Below are 26,263 nucleotides of genomic sequence, written 5' to 3' on the forward strand. Positions count from 1 at the left end.
GATGAAAAGATTAAAGGGAAGTTATGGAAACAGACCGAATGAGATGATTATGTTGGGATTTTAAAAAAGACAACGTGGATCAAATCGCTTGTGCCTATTATGAAATTTGTGGTTCTTTATTTCAAGTGCAATTAAAATCATGACCAGACAGGAAACCTTCTCAATGGAACAAGGAAAAAGAAAAGAAAATGCCTCATCGTGATTCAGCTGATACCACCATCAGTACAGAGATATAGGCGCATAAATAAATTTCAAAAGATTTGTCAAAAATGATCACTTCAAAATTATTTAGATATATTTTAAGACATCATCACAAATTGTTCAGATGATAAATGCCCTTTTCCACTTCTTTAACGACAAAGGGCACTTAGAGTGATTAGAAGCAAACAGTATACATGACAAATAGAGACAGAATGTAACAATAACCCCACATCAGAGTTCAAAACGGTAGCATGATAAGAAATCTCACCAATGTGGCATAAAACATGTACTCTATTTTTCTATAGAGACTGGCAAATTTGATGGGAAACACAGTATATGAGAACCAAAGTGAGTTATCTGCTACTGGCCTCAATATAATCTCAACTTTTTTTGGTTCATTGTTGAGATGAGTGAGCATCAGTGGTCAGTCAGCATTATTCCTCATCCCTATTGCCATTAAGAACCTGGTGATTTGTTATCTTTGGGAACTGCTGCTATTTAAACAGTTGCAAATACACCTACATAGAGCAGTCAAGAAAAGAGTTCCAAGATTTTTAGACCAGTGACCAGAGATGATCAGCAACATGGCCATAGTGAACATCTTGCAAAATTAACTTTCAGATAGTTAATAACCGTATGATAAAACAATTACAGTAAATAGATGCATCAATATGGCCAAAATCTTGGTCAAATCTACGAATTTTCTTATTAGAAACTTGGAACAACTAAAACTAGGAACCACCAATTTGCCCAGTCACTCCACAATAGTGTTCAACTTGTTCAGTGTTCATTTTCTGATTTTGGGCAATGATCAGTATTCTGCTTTATTAAAAACTGACAAAATTAGGCAAAAAGAAACTACCTAAAATTTTTCTGAGATTAAGAACTGTAAAGTGTTCAAGTTATAAATATTCTTGCTTCAACCATAAACAATACTGTGCTTCCTGCCTACACTAATTAACATGCCAAACTGCTTTGGCTTATTTAGTTTTTTGTTGTCAATCTTAAATTCCATTAACCGATTTGTCCAAGAATGGGCTACAACTGAGTACAAGTATTCCCTTCCTTTGAAAATTAGTTCAAGTAAGTAGGAAAGCTGGGTGACCATCAGGGGCGAAATGTGTTATATATGCAAAGTCTCAATACTTTATTTTTAATGTCAATCATGGATTGGGATGAGAAGCAGAGGAAAAGAAATTGTCAAACCCTTATCCCACAAAAGTGGAACATGGTTGAAATGCTCAGCAGATCATTGAGTATCTGTGCAGAGAGAAACTGTAAACATTTCAAGTTAATGACATCTCTGTTAGTGTAACTGTTTCCAATTTATTAATTCACATGCTGCCAGCTTATGCTGGTTGGCCCAGCATGTATAGACCATGCCTCGGTGCCTTTGAAAAGGCAGTGGTCAGCTCCCTTTTTGACTTGCTGGAATGCATTTGGTGTAGGTACTCCCACTGTTAGGAAGAGAGCTCTAACAATATATCTCCACGTCAGGATGGCAAGTGGCATACATAGGAACTTGCAGGTGTAGTGTTTCCTTGTCTTTCAAGATGGAAATGGTTTCAGGTTTGGAAGGTTATTGTCTAAGAAGCCCTGACAAATTTTTGCAGTGTCTTGTAAAAGGTACACAAGATGCCACAAAAAGTCATGGCACAGAGTGCGAATGTTTATGGATGTAGTGCTAATAAAGCAGGAACAAAAATTATGACCTTACACCCATTACAGAGACATGGTTACAAGGTGATCAAAGCTGGAAACTAAATATTCAGAGCCATATGCCAATAGGTCAAGATTTAAAAAAACCATAACAGGACATAACAACTGATATAAATCACACACCTTACATCATACTACACAAATACCTTGTCCTGAATTTCCCATTGGATTTATTGGTCATGATCTTAAAAGTTATGGCATGTTGTAGTGTTGGTTTCCCTCAAAACAAGAGGCTATAATTTATATTTTTAAATAAATCCATTTGTATTACTGCATTTCACCTATTTCCAAAGTACAGTTCCAGCTTTTTGGCCGTTCCTAATAAGTATATCCTCTCAATCATTTTTACGCATCTATTTTGCATTTGCTCAAATGCCTTTAGACACTTTTCAGTAATATGAAGATCAGACACAGCACAGTATCTAAGTGGAATAAAACCAAGCAACAGAAGAAACAGGTGCGGGAATAGGCATTCAACCCCACAAAATTGTTACCATCCAGCTAGATGACAGTTGATGTTCCACTTCCATGTATTCCTCTACATAATCCCTTAATATCTTTAACACGTAGAAATCTATCAGTAACAGTTTTAAATATACTCAATGACAGAGACTCCACAGATAATTGGACAGAAGATTTCAAACACTCACCATTCACATCTGTCAGAAATGGCATACACCTTTTTCTGAGGTCCATCAACCAGGAATTCAGTGTGGAAGAATCTCTTTCCACATCTCCCCTGTTGGGTCCTTTAAGAATTGTGTGCTTCAATGAAATCACCAAGTTAAAAAGTAACATGTAAGCAAAATGCTCCAAATGAGCAATTCCCAAAGAGCGACTAATCATCCCACCCCATTTATGTTCAATGGCATTACCACATCAGAATCAATACCGATTGTAAATTTAAATAGCACAGCCACACATATACAAAAGCTTCATCGGTAGGTTAAAATGTGGAGTATTCTGTATTGTATTTCAATTACTGGAAATTGCGCAGTGCATGTGCATTAACCATTTTATAAGTAAGGAATTTTTGGAATAAGTTCATGGATAAGTCATATCAGTTCACTTTTGCCATTAATTGACCTCATTTTAAATGTACATTAATTTGCGAAGTGTTGAGAACATGATAGCTTATTTCTTTTAGTAAATTACTTGCTCAGACATTGCTAATTCCATCTGCAATTGCTAGCAAAATTTCTGCTAGTTAAATGCAAAGTTAAACTGAGGAGATGATAATAAAGGTCAGGAAAGCTGAGATTAACATTTGTTCCTTTTTTGCTTAGTTTAACATTTGGGTGGTTGGAACGTACCTAAATTTGCTCCCATCGTAAAAGATGCACATCCCACAACTGTTTTGTGAGATTCGCCAGGAATATAATGTCCTATGAATGGAAGAATTTAAATGTAGATCCAACACCTATCCCAAAGAAATCACCAATCACGCCATTTTTCAGACCAAGTAGCCACCCATAACCATCACATTCTTTATTATTCTGTCGCTAAATTTCAATCGGTTCTGTTCACTGTTCTGAGAGATCCATCCTTATGGTAGGTATGAGTCCACTTCGCAGTACCTAATTGAAGGCCTTTTGAAAATTGAAAATTTATTTGCATCTATGATATTATCTTTACCTATTATTGCATGAAATAAGTGAGCTAGCATTATATTTTTGGTTTCTACATATTTATCTACCTGAAAATGGAATGCCTCTCATGGAATAATATACATGTTAAGTAGAAAAACAGATAGCTCTGTAACCTGTGAATGCTGTGATTCATTAAACAAATAAGCTCCAGTATCTCCATTATAAATGCTGAAGGAGTTCTGAATGCAATAAAGTAGAAACATTTACAATTAAATTAATTCAGAAAGAAATAAACAAAAAGGTGCCATGTGATATGAGGGAACAATTCTTCTTGACTTAGTAGTTTCCACTATCTCCAATTTCTGACTAACTACTGTCTTTCACGTGACATTAAGAATAGAGCATTGTGCTACACACAATATGGACTCAGTCTGCAACAGGATATCCGTAGTCCTGAGTATGTGTTCTGTATCACGATTCATTCCACTGGGCTTAGCTTTTCCAAAACAACTACAATGGCTTCACCTACTGCCAAGGCCATAACTTACACAGAAAACTGCTATCCAAATCATCCCACCAATTTCCTCATATATAAGAACATTGACAAGTGTCAGTAGTATGAAAAGTACTTACCAAAAATTCATGAAATCTATTTTTTGTGAAGTTCTTTCATGAGATGTCAGGATTGCCTATCTCAAATTGCCCTTCAACGGAGTGGCTTGTTAAGCTATTCAAGAGGATGGTTACAAGTCAACCACATTGCGGTGGGTCTGGAGTCACATGTAGACCAAACCTAGTAAAAGATAAGACTTCCTCCTTTAAAGTGGAGACAAAGGTGAATCAAATGGATTCTCAATGATAATTTCATGGGCACCATTACGAAAATAATTTTCAGTTGCAGATTCTGTAATTCATTGAATTTAAATGCCATCAGCTGTTATGGTGAGATTTGTTTTGGTCTCTGGATTAATAAACCAATGACATTAAAGCACCTCATCAACCTCACTCCTTCCAATTTAGGTAGGTTTCACTCAGCCCATACTGCTGCAACTGATTACAGCTGTGGTCTAAACAAAGGCATAAGAAGTCCAGTGGTGAGGCATCAAGGCAGATCATCATCAAATCTGGTGTAAAAGGAGCACCCACAATAACTAAGTAGTGCCTGAAGTCATATAGAGGTCAATGATCTCAGCTTGAGAATGTAGCTGGTGATTTTCAAAGTCAATACATAGAATGTCCATCAATCTGGCATCCCAGATGCTCCAAGACCTGATTTTTCTTCCAGAAAAATGTTATGACAATTTTCACGACAATATGAAGTCCTGCACATATTGTGGTCAAAATATAATTGATTTTCTACTTTACGCAGGCAAGCTAGCAGTTTTCTAGGAAGAACAAATTGCACCAAAATTGTTCTAATGCCTAACAATATATATTTAAAAACATAAGCTCATAAATGATATTTCGTCCAAGAGACTGGTTATCAGTTTCTACAATTATTTGATCAGATTCATTTCTTTAGTCTGTGATCACTGCAGTCCAATTTAGTCACAGGCTCCAGATATACAGTAACTGAACAGAACAAAAACTCAACACCAGATATTTAGCTAAGTTACCCTCAAATTGAATCCACAGAGTTACATGTGTAGTAAGAGGCTGAAAATTGAAACTAAAAGACGAGGAATTGAGATCCAATCTAAACGCAGCTTATGATGTCAGGAAGTGAAACAAATAACTGACTCTAAACCAAGATCCAAAAGGCTATAGATATTGCATGACGAGCAAGAAATAGCTTCCATGTACCATTTTAATGGGCAAGTGAAATGCGATGACATCCATTTAAAAAAAGGTTTAAATTAATCTTACTCAGAGCCAAATAAAAGCAAAAATAACGTGTATGCTGGAAATCCCAAAAAAAATGATGGAGAAACTCAACAGGTCTGGCAGCATCTGTGGAGACAGGAATAACATTTCAATGCTGATAGGACTTTCTTTTAAAACAGAGCCATGATTTCAGTTTATCTAATTTTATTCCAATTACACTTAGCAACTTTAACAGAAGCTCAAACCGAAGAAAAAGTATTTTTGGACCTGCAGCTGTGATTACAAATATTCCAGTTCTTAAACTGAGAGTTAAACCACTGAGGTCTCGGTCAAATAATCTCAATTGTTGTAGTATTATTGGCAAAGGGACCATGGAGGAATACTAACAAGGATTTCAGGTCCTGATAATTTTGCAATTTATACATTTCATAATAGTTGAGATGCCAATGAATTCCTATGCCATAGAACATGGTCTGTTCCGTGCTGTACATCTCTATGACTCTATAACACTTTCCCACTAATCAAGTTTTACATGGAATCAATAGGAGTAAGAGATGTAACAAACAGGGTGGCACAGTGGCTCACTGGATAGATAGCACTGCTGCCACACTGCACCAAGGACCCAGATTCAACTCCAGCCATGGGTGACTGTGCAAGCAGACATTCTCCCCATATCTGTGTAAGTTTCTTCCCAATGCCCAAAAATGTGCAAGTTAGGTGAACTGGACATTCTAAATGGCCCTGTAGTGTCCAGGGACGTGCAGGATAGGTGGATTAGTCACAATAAACATGCAGTTATTGGGATAGGGTCAGGGGCTAGGTCTGGGTGGGATGCTCTTCAGAGGATCGTTGCAGATTTGCTGGGCCAAATGGCCTCTTTCGACACTGTAGGGATTCTATGATTCCATCATTGTAATAGCTTGCCACTTCTGAAGGATATACCTTCACAAATGTTAACATCTTGAACAGAGGAGAAAACAGAAATGAATGTAGTGTGTGAGAGGAAACAAAAATGCAAAACGAAGAGTGCAAAGTTATTTTCCTATTAAACTGAAAAGTGCTCAACTGGAAGCGTTTGACTGTGAAGAGTTAGAAATTACAATTATCTAGTCCTATAAATAAGTCATACTTCGCCAGGGTTTAATTTCAGGCCTGGAACGATCTCCAATTCCAACAATTAGTAATCAATGACTTCTTGTTACAGGTTTCTTAGATTTAACCTGGTCTAACATCAAAATCATACTAGTACATGGATAAAGACAGATCACTGCAACATCACATGGCTAAGGATACCACCACCTTCAACCTAATATTTTGTTCAGAAGCATTACGTAGCAACACTCCATCTCACTGCCACAGTTTTAAAAAGCAAAACTGAGTTTTAAGAGATAAATTGTCAAACAAAAACAATTACTATGATGCACAACAAACATAATATACAGCAATACAGATTCAAAGCAGTTTACATGTTCACTGAGTACTGCTAAACATTAGATCACAAATAATAGTTTAGTCTTATACACTTCTGATCAATTTCCTAAAATAACCTTTTGGGGTTTCAAATCACTTATTGGATCACTTTGAAGCTATATTTAAGAAAAGTAATGAGATTTTCCTCAAGTTCTTACTTAAAGAATTTGCAAATCAACAGCATCTGAGGCAGTCTTGTTTCCTGAGGATATTTGACATGTTCACAACTTTTGGATACAGGATGGAAACACAACTGATTCGCCTACATTTGTTGTTTAACTTTTAGATCGAGTGTACTAAAAATTTTAATGTTAACTTGGTGATATATGAATCCAGGCTATTGCAGAATAATTTTATATTTTATGATATTTTTGAAAGGATATTTTATCTTGCAAGATGATTTGTAAAACATATAAAAAGCAATAAAGTGTTCTTTTCTAGTCTAGATATTCGCAATACATTAACGCATTTAATGAAAAGAGAAGATATTAAATACACCAAATAAACATAACTGTAAATGTCAAGGAATTACATTGTAGAAAAAAATAACAACATTTTCCAGGTAGATTTTTTAGGATGTCAATAAGCTAGTAATGTAACTAATAAAAGGTGTCAAGGGGAGGAATTGCATATAAAATTTTTAGAACTAACCACAATGTTGGGTTGAAATTGTATGTCAAATCAGGCCAGGTATGAATTGCATGTTTTCTTTCCTGTAAAAGAGTACCAGTATTGGATTTAAATCACAAGCTAGCAGCTTTAGGATTTTTTTCTTGGTGTTAATTCAGAAATTAGATATATCAATTTGTTAATACAGGCTTTGAATTCAATCCCAGAACACAAGTGCACTATTATAATTCTTACACTACATCATGGTGACCCCCAACAGGATCATAAACAGTAACTAATGTTCAATGGTGGATATAGGTTTCCATCAACTGCAAAGTAGCAAATATGACTCTTCTGTTCTTTCAAGGGTGTGAAGCAGGAAACTACACACCAGCACATTTGAGTCTGTCATAGTGAAAAGTATCCAAATTGATGATTAAGGAGCACTTAGAAAAAAACATCAAGGCAATTGGGAAGAGTCAGAATGTGTTTGTGAAAAGGTAGTCCTGTTTAATTATTTTAATGGAGTGCTAAGAAGTAGCATGCACAAAAGATAAAAGGCAAGGCAATTGATGTACTACATTTGGTTGTTGATAAGACATTTGCAGAAGTGCCACCTAAAAGATAATTGTACTGTGTAAGAAACTGTGGTATAGAATGGAAAGATGATTGGTTGGCTCACAAAAAACAGACAGTATGTATAAATGTTTCTTTTCCTGGTGGGCAGACTGTGATAAGTGGAGTCTCTGTGAACCCTCAACTTTTTATTACTTACGGATATAAAGCCTCAGAGTCAGTTAAGTGGAGGTTTACTAAATTGATACTTGGAAATGCATGCGTTAGCTTCTGAGGCTAAATCAATGTCTAACAGTCAATGACTATTAGTCTACAGATAGATTTTTGTTACGCAGGAAAATCAAAACGTCAGGACTGGAGGAAATATGGAATTTGAAACAAGATAGATCAACCTTGATTTTACTCAACAAAGCTGACTGGAAGGACACAATAGTCTACTTCTGCTCCTAGTTCAAATTAATGTTCATGTTTATTGATGAAGCAACATTTAGGTAGAAAACTGTCCCTTTATAGTTATGGAGGTGACTGCTTGAAAAGTTGCCCAGTGGGATTAATTGACCAGTGCATTATCCTACTTTTCCTAAAGGTGTTGTTATTTTGTTGACAAGGAAACTAAAGTGACATATAGTGAATGAGTAAATGAATTTAAGAGACTGGCTCCAGCTCAAAGTCCATTTCTAACATGTCAATATTCAATCATGAGCATGATCATTCAACTCAACTTTGCTGCTTCCAGCTGTCTAATCAGCAAGTTCCATCAGGAATGCAGTTCCAGTTCCTCTGGTCACGCTCCATTTTCACCATCTCATGCAGTGTATGGTTGAGTTGCCTTTCCAACTGAAAGCTGGTCTTACACTGAAGTGTTTCAGCAAAGTTAATATGCTTTATATACACCACCTATTTTTTAAAATTTTTGAAGTTGCAACTTAAATCTATGAAGGTAAAATAAGTAACTGAATTGGTGGCAAAGGAGCCCAATTTTAATAAATTGTTTGATTATTTTGCTGCTCATAACACAGTTTTAAAAATACACCAACTGGTAAACTCAAGGAAAAGAAATGTTGCATTTACACTTTAGCAAATTAGTAAACTTCAATTTTCACTTGAGGATTTCCAAATTAAAGTAAATAAGTGTCAATCTGAAATGCCATTTTCACATTGTTAGTACATAACTTTTTGCTTTCGATTACTTTAAAATTGTTGGAATATTGTTACAGTTGAGCTCAGCTGACAGCTATTTCAAAAATTATTTCAGACTTAACTGCTGCATTTAGTCAGCAACTTATGTAAAAATGCATTCAATAATATAGTCACATGTTTCTACAACCACTGATCCATGTGTAATTATATTTTGAAAATACATGTTGAATATAGATTTATACCAGCATGGAGTTTTTCTAGATTTCTTCCATTACTAATGCTTTACAACTTTGTAAGGCAGAGATATTCAATCTGCGTGAGAAAGATTTAGTTGATTTGAAATTCTTAATAATACCCACTCAAATATGAAAGCAAGGATGCAATCAACCAAGAGCATTTATAAATTCATCAACAGGAAAGATAGTAATTGACAATTTATTGCTGCATACAAATTCTATACTGAAGTTGCAGAAATACTTCATTAGATCATGAATTAAAACTTATCAGAAGGAATCACCCAAATGTGTCTCGAGTCATCGATCTTCATTCGAAAGAAATATGCAAGTGCTCAAAACATTAAGTTTTAAGGATACATCTGGCATCCATTTTACACAATTCTGTTTGAAATCATTCAAAAGATAACTTTTACCAAATACTACAAAATTACCAATCATTGACAGATGACAACAGATAGAAAATTTTTTAAAAACCTATTACACTCATTAACCTGTGTAAATGCAAACATCAATTTAAGACTGCTAGCAAAAATCAACGTTCCTTAATTTCCATTCATCTAGAATAAATGTTTTTATAAAAAATGTTTGTACATGTACTATAGTATAGTTCACTGGTTTGTACAGATCAGATTCTTACCTGTATTTCTTGACTGCTACTGTCTAGAATTTTTTTTTGCACGAATTAAATACATTACATCCAATTGTGCACAATGTGTGATCCAAGTACCAAGGTTGACATGAAGGGCATTTCACCCAAAAAGGAGCTGAGTCTAAGCAGACAGTACCTCGTTATTTGTAAATTTGTTAAACCAAATATAAACAAAACAAAAAGGTAACTGGTGTAACCATTTAAAAAAGGACAACCAAGAAATATCGACATTTTACTGAATGTCAGAAAACATTCTGAAGATGATTATATTCATATCCCCAAGCTTTGAAAACAAAAGACAACTTAAGTCAATTATCTACTTGGCTCAGATACTGGGCCACGATCACTCTAAATGGAACTGCCCAGTAAAGTCACTTAATTTCTACAATTCTTCATGTTGAAGAAGTATCTTTAAGAAAACTGAACAGCAAAGACGTCCTGGATGTCAAGAGTACTCATCTCATTGATGTTAAAGAAACTTGCCCAGAGAAACCAGACAGTAGTCGTTTAACTTCTTGAACCTATTCTGTCTTTCCAGAAAGCCACAGCTGATCTGTGACCCAACTTCATATTGCCTTTGATCCATAGCCCATAACACCTTTGTTGAACGTTTACAAAGCAAACTTCAAAACAAAACAAAAATCAATAATTAAATTTACCTTTAACTGCCATTTTCAAACAAAAGTCCCAGATGTCCACGAGTCTGTGTGAAAGTGCTTATGATACAACCCACTGGTTGTACAAACCATGCTCTTTCTAGTATCTCATGCCTACGACTAGTCAGAACTGCATTTTTCTAACAAAATACATTACCACAATGAGAGATTGAGGACCAAAAGTAGCCAAAAATCTAGCTCAGTTTCTAGTCTATGCTCCCAGCCAATGATTCTAAAAACCTACAGTAAGTTTTTCTCTAGCACCCCTATGTTTCTTGCATAAATCACTCTCTCTTTACATTTCTAAAATTCCAGGGAATGTAACCCTAAGTTGTGTACGTCCTTTTGTAACTTAATCTTCTGAGCCTAAACACCATCCTGGAAAATCTAACATGTACACCAAGGCAATTATCGACTTTCCATTTTGCATTCATTATATTTGTACAGTTTACTGTTTCATATTGATGTCGCTTTATGTAAATCAAGAATCATAATTGCTTTTAATATTTCTCCCTCTCAACTACATCATGATCATTGCTCAATAAGTCCTCACACATCATTTAGTTACCAAATATTTGCTCATCATTCATACTAAGTTTAACAACATGCTGCTTTGTTGGCTAGCATGTGCTGGTCCATTTATCCAACTATATAAAAGTTAAAGCCTCCATTAAAATTATTACCCCGCATCCACAATCCTTATAACATTCAGTTCTCAGTCCTAACCATCATGTCACATCTTCCAACTTGCACCTGCATTTCATTCCTCTTACGCTGCTTTGTACCACACTGCCAACTTGTCCTTTCCTAATGTTTCACTCACCTGGTTTAAATTCCTTCACATCTTTTAGCTTTCCCTTTACTTGCACTGTCTAAAATGTTGTATTTGACTTCTATCCTCTTCCTTTTATTTTGAATTACTGCTCATAAATGTATTTTCCACCTGGTTCTACCGTCAGCCTATTTCCACCATTAAAGTTTGTGTGAACACTCTTCCTAACACATTCTGCTTGAACATTCTGGTCTCAAGGGTGAAGTGTTACTGTCTTAGTATTGTCTATTGTAACATGATACAGAATAACCCACTCCATTCCCTTGGTGATTCCAATGCAAAGTCACAAATGACTGATAATCCAGAAATCATAAGCAATACTGTTCTTAATGCAACTTCTAGCTCCAGATATTTTAAAATTTGAATTACTGCCTACCCTTCCCCCACCCCCCCACCCCCGGTTATTAGTCCCATCCATTTCATTCTCCATTATCTTTTCAAATTAATTTAACCAGTTCCTCAGTCTCCCTAGCATCAATTTTGTTTTGCATTGTGCACGGCAGGATCAGCATTTGCTGCTCACCCCAATCACCCAAGTAGCTTATACCGAGCTATTTCCTTAAAACACTTCAACCTACCTGGTGCAAACTTGGTATATTCAGGAAAAGAGGCCCAGGATTCTGATTCACCAAGAAAGATGTTGTGGAGCCTGGAAGAGTACTTGCAGGTAGTGCGGTTCTTACACTTTCCTTCCAGGTAATAGAGGTTGGCAGTTTGAAAGGTGTTGTCGAAGACTTGCTCAGTTGCTTCTGTGATTCTAGATGGTATAATCTGCAGTATCAGTGAGTGAAGGAGTGAACTGGTTTTGATATGTTATAGCAAGCCTCTGGAGGAGATGGATCTTGAACCCAGACCTTCTGAACCAGAATTAGTGCCATTACCATTACATTACAAGACACTTCAAAAATACTCTAAGCAACGTTTTAAAAAAAAACAAGTAGCGATACAACCGGTCTTATACAGGATTTGAAACAGAGGTCTTGGGCATAATAATTCACTACAGGCCACTCAGCATGCCTGTAGATCAATGAGTCAACCATTTAAGGTATTGAATAGGGTCCCTATCTTCGTCCTAGATGGTGTCAAGTTGCTTGAGTTTTGTTACAGCTGCATTCACTCAAGTAAATGGATGAGTATTCCAGTGCCTTGGAAATGATTGAGAAGCTTCAAGTTACTCGTCATAGAACTTGCAATTCTTTGTGGCCACAGTAGTTAGATAGCTAGCCTCAATCTCAATTCAAATCGATGGTAGCCCCTAGAATGTTGATGGTCAGCAATTCAATGGCTAACATCAGTGAATGTCAAAAGGGAATGGTTCTGTGTTATATGGAGATATTCACTGCCCGGCGCCAATGTGGCATGATGTTACTTTCCACTTATGAACCCAAGCATGAATATTGAGCAGGCCTTACTGCAAGTGGATACAGATTTCTTCAGTATGGAATTGACAAGTGGGGTACTAGTCGAAAAGTGTGGCGCTGCAAAAGGCACCATCTGAGGAACAGGAGAATCAATGTTTCAGGCATAAGCCCTTCATCAGGAATGGTACTAAACACCGTAGAATCAGCAAACATCCTTACTTTACCGATGGCAGTCACCGAGGAAGCAGCTGAAGATGACTGGACCGAGACACTATCTAAAGAACATCTCCAATGATTTACTGGGGTTTAAGCTACTGGCCCCAAGAACTACCATCATACTTGTTCCAGATATGATTCAATCTAGCAGAGTTCCCCTACCTCACTCACATCCTCCAATTCTCATTCACTTCAATTCTGAAGTCAACGCCGTCATTCTCATCCAACCTCTCGAAATAGACAAAAAAAAATTGAAGTTTGTCAAAATCTATCATTAGGTCGGCAGTCTAATAGGCCTCGCTGAATCCAAACTGAGCAGTGACCATCAGTGGTGACTCAGTGATGATACTTGCCATTTTGCAGTTGGTTGAGAATGGGGCAGTTACTGGGAGATGGTTCTGGCTTTTTTTGTGGACAGAACATACTTGTGCAATGCTTCATTTGTCTGTGGTAGCTGTGCTGGAACCACCTGTGTCAAGATTAGATAGTTCCTAATCAGACGCTTTCAATCCTTCTGCCAGGATATTATCAGACCCATAGCCTCTGCAGTATCCAGCACTTTTGGCCATTTCTTGAGATATGGAATGAATCAAATTAGCTGAACAGTGGCTCCTGTTATGCAGGGGGTCTTGAGATGGGACAGAATTGGTTCATTCTCTTAACACCTCCGCCTCAGATGGTCAAATGTTTCAGTCTTGTTTTCTTGGATACTATAATGGATTTTCCTGTTCTCCAAATGACTGTGCTGCATGGACCAAAAGCTCCAAGATATTTTCTAATCAACATGCTCACAGCTGTCCTGATACATCTCTAGAGCACGTGTAACTTGAAATCAGGTCTCATTGCTCAGAGGTAGGGGTACTACCACTGAAAAAAAAAACACCAGCCTTTTCTTTTGCAACTATATGCTAGGCACACCCATCAGTAAGGATGGGAACATATTAAACCCTCTCATGTGGGTTAATTGTTAGTTTTCCACCAGCATTCATGACTGATTGTGGCAGAACTCCCAATATTCAATGCAACTAATTAATTATGGATTTCTTAGCCTATTATACGTTTGGCAAGCATGTATTCCCTTGTAGTAGTTTTATCACATTGACAATGTTTTTTTTAATATAAAAATATACATCTAGTGCTGCTCCTCGCACATCACCTGCCCTTTACATGTACCAGGAATGATCCCTTGCTTTGATGGTAATGATAGTGAGGAATATGCATGAGATTACAGATTCTAGCTGAACACTATTCTGCTCATGATTATGCCAGGGCATCTTGAGGATATCCAATGTTGAGCTGTCAATTTAGTTCTGCATGTGCCCTTTTTACACAACTCAATGGAGGATAAGGGCTTTGTCCCCTCACATAAATGTACATGATCACTCCTATTATACTGTAATTCATACATGCTTCTGCAGCAGATATGATTGGAGATAAGATAGAGTAGGTTCTTCCATCTGGTTCATTATCTCACCTCAGTTCATAAGGTCTTAAGATATAGGAGCAGAATTAGGCCACTCAGCCCATCGAATCCACCCCACATCTATTTTATCCATACCCTTTACCATCTTGATTATCTAATTCGATTTCCCATCATCCTTCACTCATCTCTGGGATCAATCTAGTGAAACTCCTCTAAATTGCCTCCAATGCCACTCAAATAAAAGGGACCAAAACTATGCACAATACTCCAGGTGTGATCTCACCAACGGCTTGTATAGTTGCAGCAATACTTCCTTACCTTTTATATTCTATTCATTTTAGCTATTAAAGCCAACATTCCGTTTGCTTTATTATCTGCCATACCTGCATGCTAGTTTTCTGTGATTTATAAACAAGGACATACAGATCCCTCTGCACCAGAACACCCCAAAATCTCTCCCCACTTAGATAATAGGCCATCTTCCCATTTTTGTGGCCAAAATGCATGACCTCACACTTATCCATGTTAAACTCCATCTGACATGTTTTGGCCCACTCTCCTAACCTATCTATATCCATTTGTTAAGGTCCTTATTTCTTCATTGCAATTTACTGTCCTGTCTATTTTTGTGTCCTCCATAAATTTGGCTGTAGAGCTTTCTACTCCTGTATCCAAGTTATTCATGTAAATTGTAAATAGCTGGGGTCCCAAGGACCAACCCCTGTGGCATGCCACTAATTACATCTTGCCATCCAGAAAAAACATTATAGAGACTCTTATCTTCTGTTCAGCAGCCAGTCACCTATCCAAGCTAATAAATTACCCCTATCCCATATGATCCAACCTTGTGAATTAACCTTTTGTGCGGTACCTTATCAAATGCCTTGCAGAAGTCCATATATATCACATCTGCAGGATTCCCATTATTCACTTTGCTTGTTACATCTTTGATTAATTTGCTAGAGTTACTCGAACAGGATTTGCCCTTCATAAAGTCGTGCTGACTCTGATGGATGGCATTTTGGCTTTCCAAATGCCCTAATATTGCTTCCTTGATAATCGATTCTAACACTTTCCCAACAACAGATGTTACATTAATTGGTGTGAAATTTCCCACATTTTGCCTCCTTCCCTTTTTGAATGAGGGTATTACTTTAGCATTTTTCCAATCCACTGGAACTTTCCCATATCCGGGGAGGTCTGGAATATTGTAATTAATACATCCACTATCTTTGCTATTACTTCCTTTAATACCTTAGGACATAGGTCATCAGGCCTGGGAGACTTGTTTGTCTTCAATCCTAATAGTTTGCTGAGTACCTTTTCCCTGTCGATGTTGATTGTTCTAAGTTCTACCTTTTCCATAGCCTCTGACGTTCCAACAGAAATAGTATAATTTGCCACAGTTTTCACAGTGGAGGACAAGTATTGACTTAGCATCTCTGCCATTTCAGTGTTCCCTACTATTAACTCTCCAGTTTAAATCTTCCAAGGGACCAATATTCACCTTAATGACTCTCTTCCCTTTTATATACTTTTCAAAGCTTTTACTATCATTTTTGTTATTTTGTGCTAGTTTTATTTTGTAATATACTGTAGTTCTTTATAGTAATTTATCTTCAGGTTTGAAAATTTCCCAATCTTCCAGCCTACCATTGGCGTTTGCAATATGATATACCTTATAGGTTTTGATTTTATATTGTCCTTGACCTTCTTGTTTAGCCATAGATTCTCCTCCCCACTTACCATCGTTCTTCCTCACTGGGAAATATTTAAGTTGTGAGAAATTGAGTAGCTCCATCAACATCTGCCACTGCTTATCTGTTGTCTTACCTTTTAGCCTTCCTGCCCAATCTACGAGGGCCAAATCTGTCCCCATGTCTATAAAATTTTCTTTGTTTAATTCCAGATTACTATTGTGGAACTCCACTTTCTCATCCCTGAAGTGAATTTTGAATTTTATCATACTATGGCCACTACTGCCTAAAGGATCCTTAACTATGATGTTATCAATTAATCTCTCCTCATTACACAACAAATCCAGGAGTAGCCTGCTCTCTGGTTGGTTCCACAACATACTGCTCCAAGAAAACATTTCTGCCTCCAGGTTACCCTTGCCAATTTGATTCTTCCAATCTACGTGCATGTTAAAACCACACAATTATTGCCGCACTTTTCTTGCAAGCCTCTAATATTTCTTAGTTTTTACTGTGCCTCACTGAGGAACTATGTTTGGGGGCCTAAGGATTACTCCTACCACGTATTTCTTCCCTTTGCTATTAAGCCTGATTCCACATTTGATCTCCTATGCTTATATAATTTTTCATTACAGCATTGATCCCTTCCTTCACCAGCAAAGCTACACCATCTCCTCTTCCTTTCAGTCTATCTTTCAGAAATGCTGAGTACCCTTGGATATTCAATTCTCAGAGCTGGTCTCCTTGTAACTCTGACTCGGTAATCACTGCCAAACTGGGCCCTTTTATTTCGGTTTGCATCAATAACTCATTAATTATGTTTTGAATGCTTTGTTTACTCAGGTAAAAAAGCTTTTAAATTTGTTCTACTGGTTAATTTCTCTACTTTTTAAAAAATATGATTCCTTGGCACACATGCCTCATTGCTAACCTGCACTCTTACCCCCTCCTCTAATTTGGGTTTTCTAATTTCCCCTACAATTGAACGCTCCACCCCAACTTCCCCTCACCTAATTTAGTTTAGAGCCTGTCTATAGCCCAGTAATGCGATTCGCTAGGACTCAACACGATTCAGATGAAGGCTGTCCCATTGAAAAAGTTCCCTTCTTCCCCAGAACTGGTGTCAATGTCCTATAAATTCAAACCCATTTCTCCAACACCAATTTTTAGGTTACACATTTACCTGCATAATCTTATTGACTCTGTACCAATTTGCTCGTGGCTCAGTTAGTAATCCAGAAATTACTATCTTTTTGGTTCTGCTTTCAATTTAGATCCTAGCTGTTCATACTCCATTAGTTTTACACCTATGTTATCTACAGGGCTAATCTTCCAGCAGTCTGGCAGCATACTTAGTCACTTTACTACCAAACCACTCATGACGGACACTGAAGACACCACAGAGTACACTCTGCCCGTTACTTTAAGTACGTCTTCCAATTGGTCATCATGGAAGTGTCACAAAGCAGGTTTCTTTTTAGTAAAAGCTGTTCCTTTTCAAGGACACTGTGCCCTTGGTGGTTTTTCAGAGGGGTAATAAACCACTCTCTATGCCGATTAGACTAGCTTGGTACAGAGATTAAAGGGTACTGAGAGGCCTTTTTGTTTATATGTATACAGATGAGACTTCAGGTCACAGTGGTCATGTGTTAGAAGTGACTTGTATAATGAAAGGGGAGTGGTCAGCTCTCTAGCTGAGCAGTTCAGTCCAGAACTTGAGGAGTTCAACAGTGAGCTGTGTGGAAATTATTTCCCTCTTTTTGTCCTTCAAACTTCAACACGTAAGCATGTGTTCCATTTGCACTGGTTTTTAAAGGGGTTTGCTTATTGGGACTGTTGTGTAGATTCGAAACAGCATAATTAAGTCTAGTTTGGGTAGACTGAGTTCTGTAGGGGTTCTTTATTCTCTTCTTTATTTTTCACTGAGCAATCTTGTGAATAAATTGTTTATTTTAAAACCTGGCAGTTAACCTAGTTACCTCCCTCCAGGTAATTTTCACTGTATGCTTTCCAAAAGTTCAACGTTATGGTCTAGGCTGCCTGCTTAAGAATGTTTTGAGTGGTCTGGCCTAGTCCATAACAGATTGGGAGCTTTTTGCAAGATTTTAAGCAGCGAGTGGTAGATGCTAGTGTCTTGATTTTGGGTTTGGTTTGGTTGGGTAGGCAAAGTTTGGGACAGGAATGGCTTTTTCAGTCAGCAGAAATGTTCTGGAAGTGAATGTGGTGATTTTGGAAGTCTTGCAAAACGTGAATAAGACCAAGCTGTAGGAGTTAGCAGACAAGCTGGGATTGGATCTACTAGCTTCTGTGAGGAAAGGAGAGATAATTACAGCAGTAGCTCAGCATTTAAACTTGCTGGAGAAAGCATCAGAATCTATAGAGATGGCAAGAATTCGATTGCAAATGAAGCAGCTTGAGTTACAGGTGAGAGATAAGGAAAGAACAGCAGAAATGAAACAGTTTTGAGTTACGATTAAAAGCAGAGAGAAAAGAGCACAGAAAGAAAAAGTGCAAGCTTTTGAACTTCAAAATCTGATACTTATAAAGAAAACTTAGCTTAAAAGGCTGGAGATCAAGGCTGAACGTAACCTTAGCGAGGACATACTGCAAACTCATGTGGAAGACCAGAGTGTTAAAACAGCAAGCGTAGCAGCTAAAATGGCTAATCAATAGGAGTTGGTCTATAAAACTCTGTTTGAGTTCCAGAATCAATTTTATTCCATTAGAAATTGAGGCAAATAGAAATTCTCACGTAGATCCAGTGAAGTTCATAAGGATAACATGCCACAGGATTAAAAAAAGCCTTGGGGGGTGGCAAATTAGTTAAGAAGCTCCAGTGTTTTCATTGTAATAAAAGTGGGCCACACAAAATCAGTGTTAGTGGGCTAAGAGAAAGCCAGATACAGGAAAACCAGACAAGCCTGGAAGATTTGTTGGACTAGTAACAGAAAGCACAAGGCAAGTTAGACATCTGTCTCAGAGCGTACATGATCAGTGGTGCTGGAAACGCACAGGTCAGGCAGCATTCGAGGAACAGGAAAACCAACATTTCAGGCAAAAGATGAAGGACTTTTGCCTGAAACGTCAGGTTTCCTGCTCCTCGGATGCTGCCTGACCTGCCGTGCTTTTCCAGCACCATTCTAATCTTGACTCTGATCTCCAGCGTCTGCAGTCCTCGCTTTCGCCAAGATGATTAGAGGTTGATTAAGGAGGAAATGCCAGATCTGCTTAAAAAGTATATATACACACAAGGGTAAAGATTATTCACACAGGCCAGGAGTAACAGGTAAAGAGGTTACAATATTAAGGGACATAGGATACTCAGTCTGTAATGCTGAAGGATGAGAAGATATGCACTCCTGAGAGACTATTGCCAGAAAACGTACTGGTTACAGGAATTCATGGTGAAGCAAAAAGTACTCAATTATGTAAAGTGAAGCTTGGGTCCAGAGAAGACAGGAGAATTTGTGATAGGAGTACTGGGCAAACTCTCAGCTCCAGGAATACAATTTGTCCTTGCAAATGATATAGCTGATTCATCGGTAGGCATGCTGCCTACTCTAGCTGAAAAGCCAGTGGAGACGCGGGCAACTGAAGATATGGAGAATGTTTATCCAGGAACTTTCTCTAATTGTGATCTTGTGATCATGTGATCATACAGAGGCACAACCTGAAGCAGGAGGGATCAAAAGGCACAGATAAAGAAGCTGGCATAGCGTTATCAGAAACTTTTTTTGATAAGTGGCACAGAGAAGGAGCAAATAGGTAAACACACAAGTATCAGGTTCCTAGCTCCTTGAAAGTAGAGTTGCAGGTAGATAGGATAGTGAAGGTGATGCTTGGTTTTTCCTTTATTGGTCAGAGTATTGAGTATATGAGTTGGGAGGACATGTTGAAGCTGTACAGGACATTGGTTAAGCCACTTTTTGAATATTGCATGCAATTCTGGTCTCCCTCCTATCGGAAACTTTAAAGGATTCAGAAAAGATTTACGGGGATGTTGCCAGAGTTGGAGGATTTGAGCTACAGAGAGAGGTTGAAAGTCTCGGGCTGTTTTCCCTGGAGCGTCGGAGGCTGAGGTTTATAAAATCATGAGAGGCATGGATAGGGTAAATAGACAAGTCTTTTTCCTTGGGTGGGGGAGTCCAAACTAGAGAGTATAGTTTAGGGTGAGGGGAAAAAAAAGATATAAAAAAGAGACCTAAGGGGCAGCTTTTTCACGCAGAGGGTGGTGCGTGTGTGGAATGAGCTACCAAAGGAAGTAGTGGAGGCTAGTAAAATTGCAACATTTAAAAGGCATCTGGATGGGTATATGAAAAGGAAGGAGTTGGAGGGATATGGGCTGGGTGCTGGCAGGTGGGACTAGATTAGGTTTGGATGTCTGGTCAGAATGGATGAGTTGGACTGAAGGGTCTGTTTCTGTGCTGTATATCTCTATGACTCTGCTAAGCTGATTGTTTTATGTTTTCATCTTTCTGCTGTATTTCTGTTATATCACAAGACATTTATAAAGGAGTACAAATGCATCCCTGGTGTTATTACTTAAAGTATGTCTTAAATGAGGAAATGGAGACTCCAAACAGATGAGAAATGGGCAGAGATTCATCAAATTGTTTTGCCAGTAGGGTATAGAAAGGAGGTGCTGCGAGTGGCACATAGGCTACCACTTGGAGGTCACGTAGGGGTGAGGAAAACACAGGTTAAATGCAATCACATTTTTACTGGCTTGGACTACACAATACACAAGGATGCAGTTGAATGTTGCCAGATGTGTCATATATGTCAGCAAATCGAAAACCCTGCACCTATAATATCTATTCCAACATTTGAGAAACAATTCACAAGAGTCTTGATTGATTGCATAAGTCCTTTACCTCAAACAAAAAGTGGGATTAAGTATTTATTAATAATAATGAATGCGGCAATCAGATTTGCAGAGGCAATCCCATTAGACAACATCACAGCTAAAAGGGTTGACTACCAATAAAGATCCAGTCAGATCAAGGTTCAAACTTCAAATCCAAATTATTCAAGGTGGCTATGGATAACTTGGGAATAAAGCAATTCAAATCTACTGCATATCATCCAGAATTGCAGGGAGCACTAGAGATGGCATCAAATATTAAAAGAGCATGTTGAGGGCTTATGGTCAGGATTATCCAGATGACTAGGATAAGGGAGCTCCGTTTGTATTTTTTGCAATCAGAGATTCAGTTCATTTGAATTAATTTTTTGGGCATGAAGTAAGAGGACCATTAAAATTGATTAAATAGAAATGAACAAGTCAGAATTCAGAGACCACCCATTTGGACGGTGTGTCAAATTTTAGAGAACGATTAAATAGAGCTGGAATGTTGGCTAGACTGCATTTAAAAAGTATCACATCACACAATGGAACAAGAAGCAGATATTTAAAAAAGTCAAATTTGCAATTGGGGATAAGGTGCTGGCATTACTTCCAGTAACAGGTGAGCCTTTCAAAGCTAGGTTTAGTGGATCTTATCAAATGGAGAAGAAATTGAGTGAGGTGAACTACTTGATAAGGACTCCAGATAGGAAGAAATCTGTGTGTCATGTGAATATGCTCAAAAGGTATTTTGGTAGGGAAGAAAAGAAAGAGAAGGTATTAATGATTACTGCACAGAAGGAAGAACCAAGTTCACAGGATTCTGAATTGGATATGCCTCAAATCAAGTTGAACAATGAGTAAGTTGTCAAAAATTGGGTTAAATTATTGAGTTACCTTCCACAAGGAAATCAAAATGACCTGAAAGGGTTATCACTAACACATGCAGAGATATGCGGAAATAAACTGGGAAGTATTAACCTAATTGTGCATGATGTAGATATAGGAGATGCCATTCTGATTAAGCAACATCCTTATGGGCATAACCCTCTAAAGTTGGCACAGGTTCTGAAGGAGATAGAGCGTATGCTCCAAGATGGCATAATTGAAGGGAGTTAGAATGACTGGAGCTCACCCACAATCATGGTGCCAAAGCCAGATAGTACCCAATGGTTATGTGTGGACTATCGCAAAGTCAACGCTGTTACAAAGACTGATGCACATCAGATTCCACGGTTGGAGGACTGTCGAATAAGTGAGCAAACACCTAAGTTGGACTTGCTCAGAGGCGACTGCAAGTTCCTCTGTCAGAGACAGCAAAGGTGATTTCAACTTTCGTAATGCCAAATGGAACTGTATCAGTTCAAAGTCATATCATTTGGTATGAAAAACGCTCCAGCTACTTTTTAAGAGAATGACTAATAAGGTCATTGCCAGATTACCCAACTGCGTGAAGTATATGGATGAGCTGATGATTTTTAGTTACTCATGGAATGAACATTTACAGCATTTATCAGGCTTGTTCAATTGACTTTGGAAGGCAGACTCAGTGGTAAACTTAGTTAAAATTGGATTTGCCAAAGCCCAAGTCACACTCCTGGGCCATGTTATTGGTCATGGACAAATAGCCCCACGGAATGTGAGAACGAAAGTAAATGGAGAATTTCCCACATATTCAATGAAAAAAAGCAGTACTATGGTTCCAGGGTGGAGTAGATTTTACTGCATGTTTGAGCCGAGCCTTAGCTGTGTGGCTCCACCCAGCGAATTGTTAAAAATCAGCAAGGAGTTTCAGTGGACAGCGGACTGTCAAAAGGCATTTAACAGCTTAAAAACCATATTAACCACTGCCCCAGTATTAGCTACGCCTGGTTACGTGAAGCCTTTCAAGGTGGCTATTGATGCCATGATGCAGAAGGATGATGAGGGAATGAAAAGATCTATTGGGTATTTTTCCAGGAAGTTGAACGTTCATCAACAGAAATATTCAACGGTAGAGAAAAAGACTTTAAGCTTGGTGTTGGCATTACAACATTTCAGTGTTTATATTACCAGCAATTCATCTGAGACAATTGTATACACTGATCATAACCCACTGACATTTGTGGAAAAACTTAAGGACAAAGAGTCCAGACTCTTTAGATGGGAGCTTGTTGCAGCTATTCAATTGACAATTGTGCATGTGACAGGTCGCGAAAATGTGATTGCCAATGTCTCTAATGAAATACAGAGGCATTTGGTGGCGGGTGCCACAACCTGAATTTGCATGTAGTTGTGCATGCTTATAGTTAGTGTAGCGTATGTGTGTTTTAACTACAAACTGGGTTTTTAAAAATGAAGCCATCTTTTGATAGTGATGGCTCATTTCTTTAAAAAGGGGGAGGTGTCATGAAGTTGTTTTTTTTCCCCAAAAGCTGTTGCTTTTCTCAAGGATACTGTCTCCTTGTTTTTTTTCAGAAGGGTAATAAAACAATCTTGGTGCCAATTAGACTGATTTGGTACAGAGATTAAAAGGTATTTTGTTCATATGTAAACAGATGAAACTTCAGGCCAAAGTGATCATGTTTTAGAAGTGACCTGTATAATGAAAAGGGGAGTGGTCAGCTCACTAGCTGAGCAGTTCAGTCCAGAACTAGTGAGGAGTTCAACAGTGAGCTGTGGGGAAACTCACTCTCTCTCTTTCTGCCCTTCTAACTTAAACCTGTTAGCAGGTGTTCTATTTGTACTGGTTTTAAAGGGGGTTTGCTAGTTGGGACTGTTGTGTATCTTCGAAACAGCATAATTAAGTCCAGTTTGGATAGACTGAGTTCTGCTGGGGTTCTTTATTCTCTTCTTTGTGTGTTTCATTGTGTAATCTTGTGAATAAATTTTTGTCTGTTTTAAAACTTGGTAGTCAACCTAGCTACTTCACTCTGGGTAATTTTCAGTGTACACTTCGCGAGACAAAGTGCAACGTTATGGTCTGGGCTGCCTGCTTAAGCATGTTTTGAGTGGTCTGGCCTAGTCAATAACAGAAGAGATGGAGGAGATATTCAATGAATATTTCATGTCAGTTTTGTGATGAAGCTGTTCCTTTAACAAGGTTATGGTGTCTTTGGGTTTGTAAAAGACATATACTCCAAAAAGTTTAAGTTGAAGGGGTTTAGGGCCAGTTTGATCATAGCTACCAGATACTGCCTCAGACAACAGGCTTTCAAGTTTCTGGAAAAAAACTTGTACAATAAAAGAGGAGTGGCTAGTTCTCCCAGCTCAGCTTTTCTCTGGTTTGGTTTTTAGCAGTAGTGCTAAACGCTGCTGAACCCAAAAGCAGGTCCTTGCTCATCTCTCTCTGACTTCTGTCATTTAAGAGCATGTGTTTGATTTTATCTTTTGTGCCAAGGGGTGTTTATGGGGATTGTTGCAAGTATGGGGAACAGCATCATTAAGTTGGGATAATCTGTTGGGTCTTCAGATAGGTTAAGTTGCTCTATATTCGGTTATCTTTTGTTAGTGTTTCATTTAGTAAATAAATTTTGTTTTGTTTAAACTTAAGGGGTTTGACCAGTAATATCTCTCCTGGAATATCCACTTTACACCTGCTTAAAACAACTATTAAAGTTAGGGTCTGTGCTACACTCTTGAAATGTTTGAGGGGTCTGGTCTGGTCCATAAACAGTTTTTACTGTGGAGAAAGAAATGGAGCCTAGAGAACTCCGGGAAATAAATAAATTCAGATGTTTTAAAAAGTTCATATTACAGAAAATAAAGTGCTGGGGATCATAGAAAATATAAAAGGTGATAAATCTCCATGACCTGGGTGTATCCTGGGTTGTTGGGGGAAATGTAAGGAGGTGGTTGCAGGGCAGCTTGCAGAAATACATGTACCATCTATAACGACAGGTAAGGTGCCGGATGACTGAATAGAGGCCAATGTTGCGCCTTTGATGAAGAAGGGACGTAAGGAAAAGCCTGGGATCTTTAGATCTGAGAGCCTGACTTTGGTGGCAGTTAAGGTGTTGGAAGGGATTCTGAAAGATCGGGTTTATATGCATTTGGAGAAGCAATGAATGATTTGGGAAAGTCAGCATAGTTTTGAGAGAGAGAAGTAGTGTCTCAAACTTGATTGAGAATTCTTTTGGGGAAGTAACCAAAGAGACTGATGAGTAGAGCGGTACATGTTCTTTAGACTATAGTAAAGCCTTTGACAAGATTCTGCAATGACAGACTAACTGGTAAAGTTAGATCACATAGGATCCAGGGTGATCATACCAATTAAGTACAAAATTATCTTAATTGCAGGAGATATATGGTGGTGGAGAGTTGTTTTTCAGACTAGAGGCCTGCCACCAGCTGTGTTCCACAGGGTACATGTAAGCTTGTTATTTATGTAAATGATTTTGATAAGAATATAGAAGGCATGGTTAGGAGGTTTCTGGATGACCCCAAAATTGGTGGCATAGTAGACAGTGAAGGTTATCTAAGATTACAAAGATCTTGGTCAAATTGGTCAATGGGCTGAAAAAATGGCAGATAGAGTTTAATTTGGATAAATGAGAGGCATTACATTTTTGGTAAAACAAGGTCAAGATTTATACCATTAAAAGCAGGGCCTTTGGAGTGTGTAGAACAGAGACTAGGAGTTCAGGTACATAATTCTTTGAAGGTGCGTAACATTTAGACATTTAACATGCTTGCCTTCATGGTTCAGACATCCGAGTGTAGGGGTTGGGATGTTATGTTGAAGTTGCACACAACACTGGTAAGGCCTCTTCTGGAGTACAGTGTCCAGTTCTGGTGACCCAGTTATAGGAAGGATATTATTAAGCTGAATAGAGTTCAGAAAAGATTTACCAGGACACTGGCAGGATCGCAGGGGTTAAATTATAAAGGACAGGCTGGGATTCTGGATTAGTGGTGCTGGAAGAGCACAGCAGTTCAGGCAGCATCCAAGGAGCAGTAAAATCGACATTTCGGGCAAAAGCCCTTCATCAGGAATACAGGCAGAGAGCCTGAAGCGTGGAGAGATAAGTGAGAGGAAGGTGGGGGTGGGGAGAAAGTAGCATAGAGTACAATAGGCGAGTGGGGGAGGAGATGAAGGTGATGGAGTGGATAGGTGGAAAAGAAGATAGGCAGGTAGGACAATCATGGGGACAGTGCTAAGCTGGAAGTTGGGAACTGCTGTGAGAGATGGGGAAGGGGAAACGAGGAAACTGTTGAAGTCCACATTGATGCCCTGGGGT

The 26,263-nt window shown here is 38.2% G+C and overlaps 1 long non-coding RNA gene across 1 annotated transcript in view; it reads right to left on the minus strand.

The window, feature by feature from the left end:
• Positions 1 to 2,668, minus strand: part of LOC132816462 (uncharacterized) — a 29,609-nt gene extending 26,941 nt beyond the window's left edge. The window contains exon 1 of the long non-coding RNA XR_009644801.1: positions 2,571 to 2,668. This is a non-coding gene — a long non-coding RNA (uncharacterized LOC132816462). The remainder of the gene's footprint in view (positions 1 to 2,570) is intronic.
• Positions 2,669 to 26,263: the final 23,595 nt, after the last annotated feature.

Source organism: Hemiscyllium ocellatum, chromosome 6 (assembly GCF_020745735.1).
Source record: "Hemiscyllium ocellatum isolate sHemOce1 chromosome 6, sHemOce1.pat.X.cur, whole genome shotgun sequence".
NCBI classification, from domain to species: Eukaryota; Metazoa; Chordata; class Chondrichthyes; order Orectolobiformes; family Hemiscylliidae; genus Hemiscyllium; species Hemiscyllium ocellatum.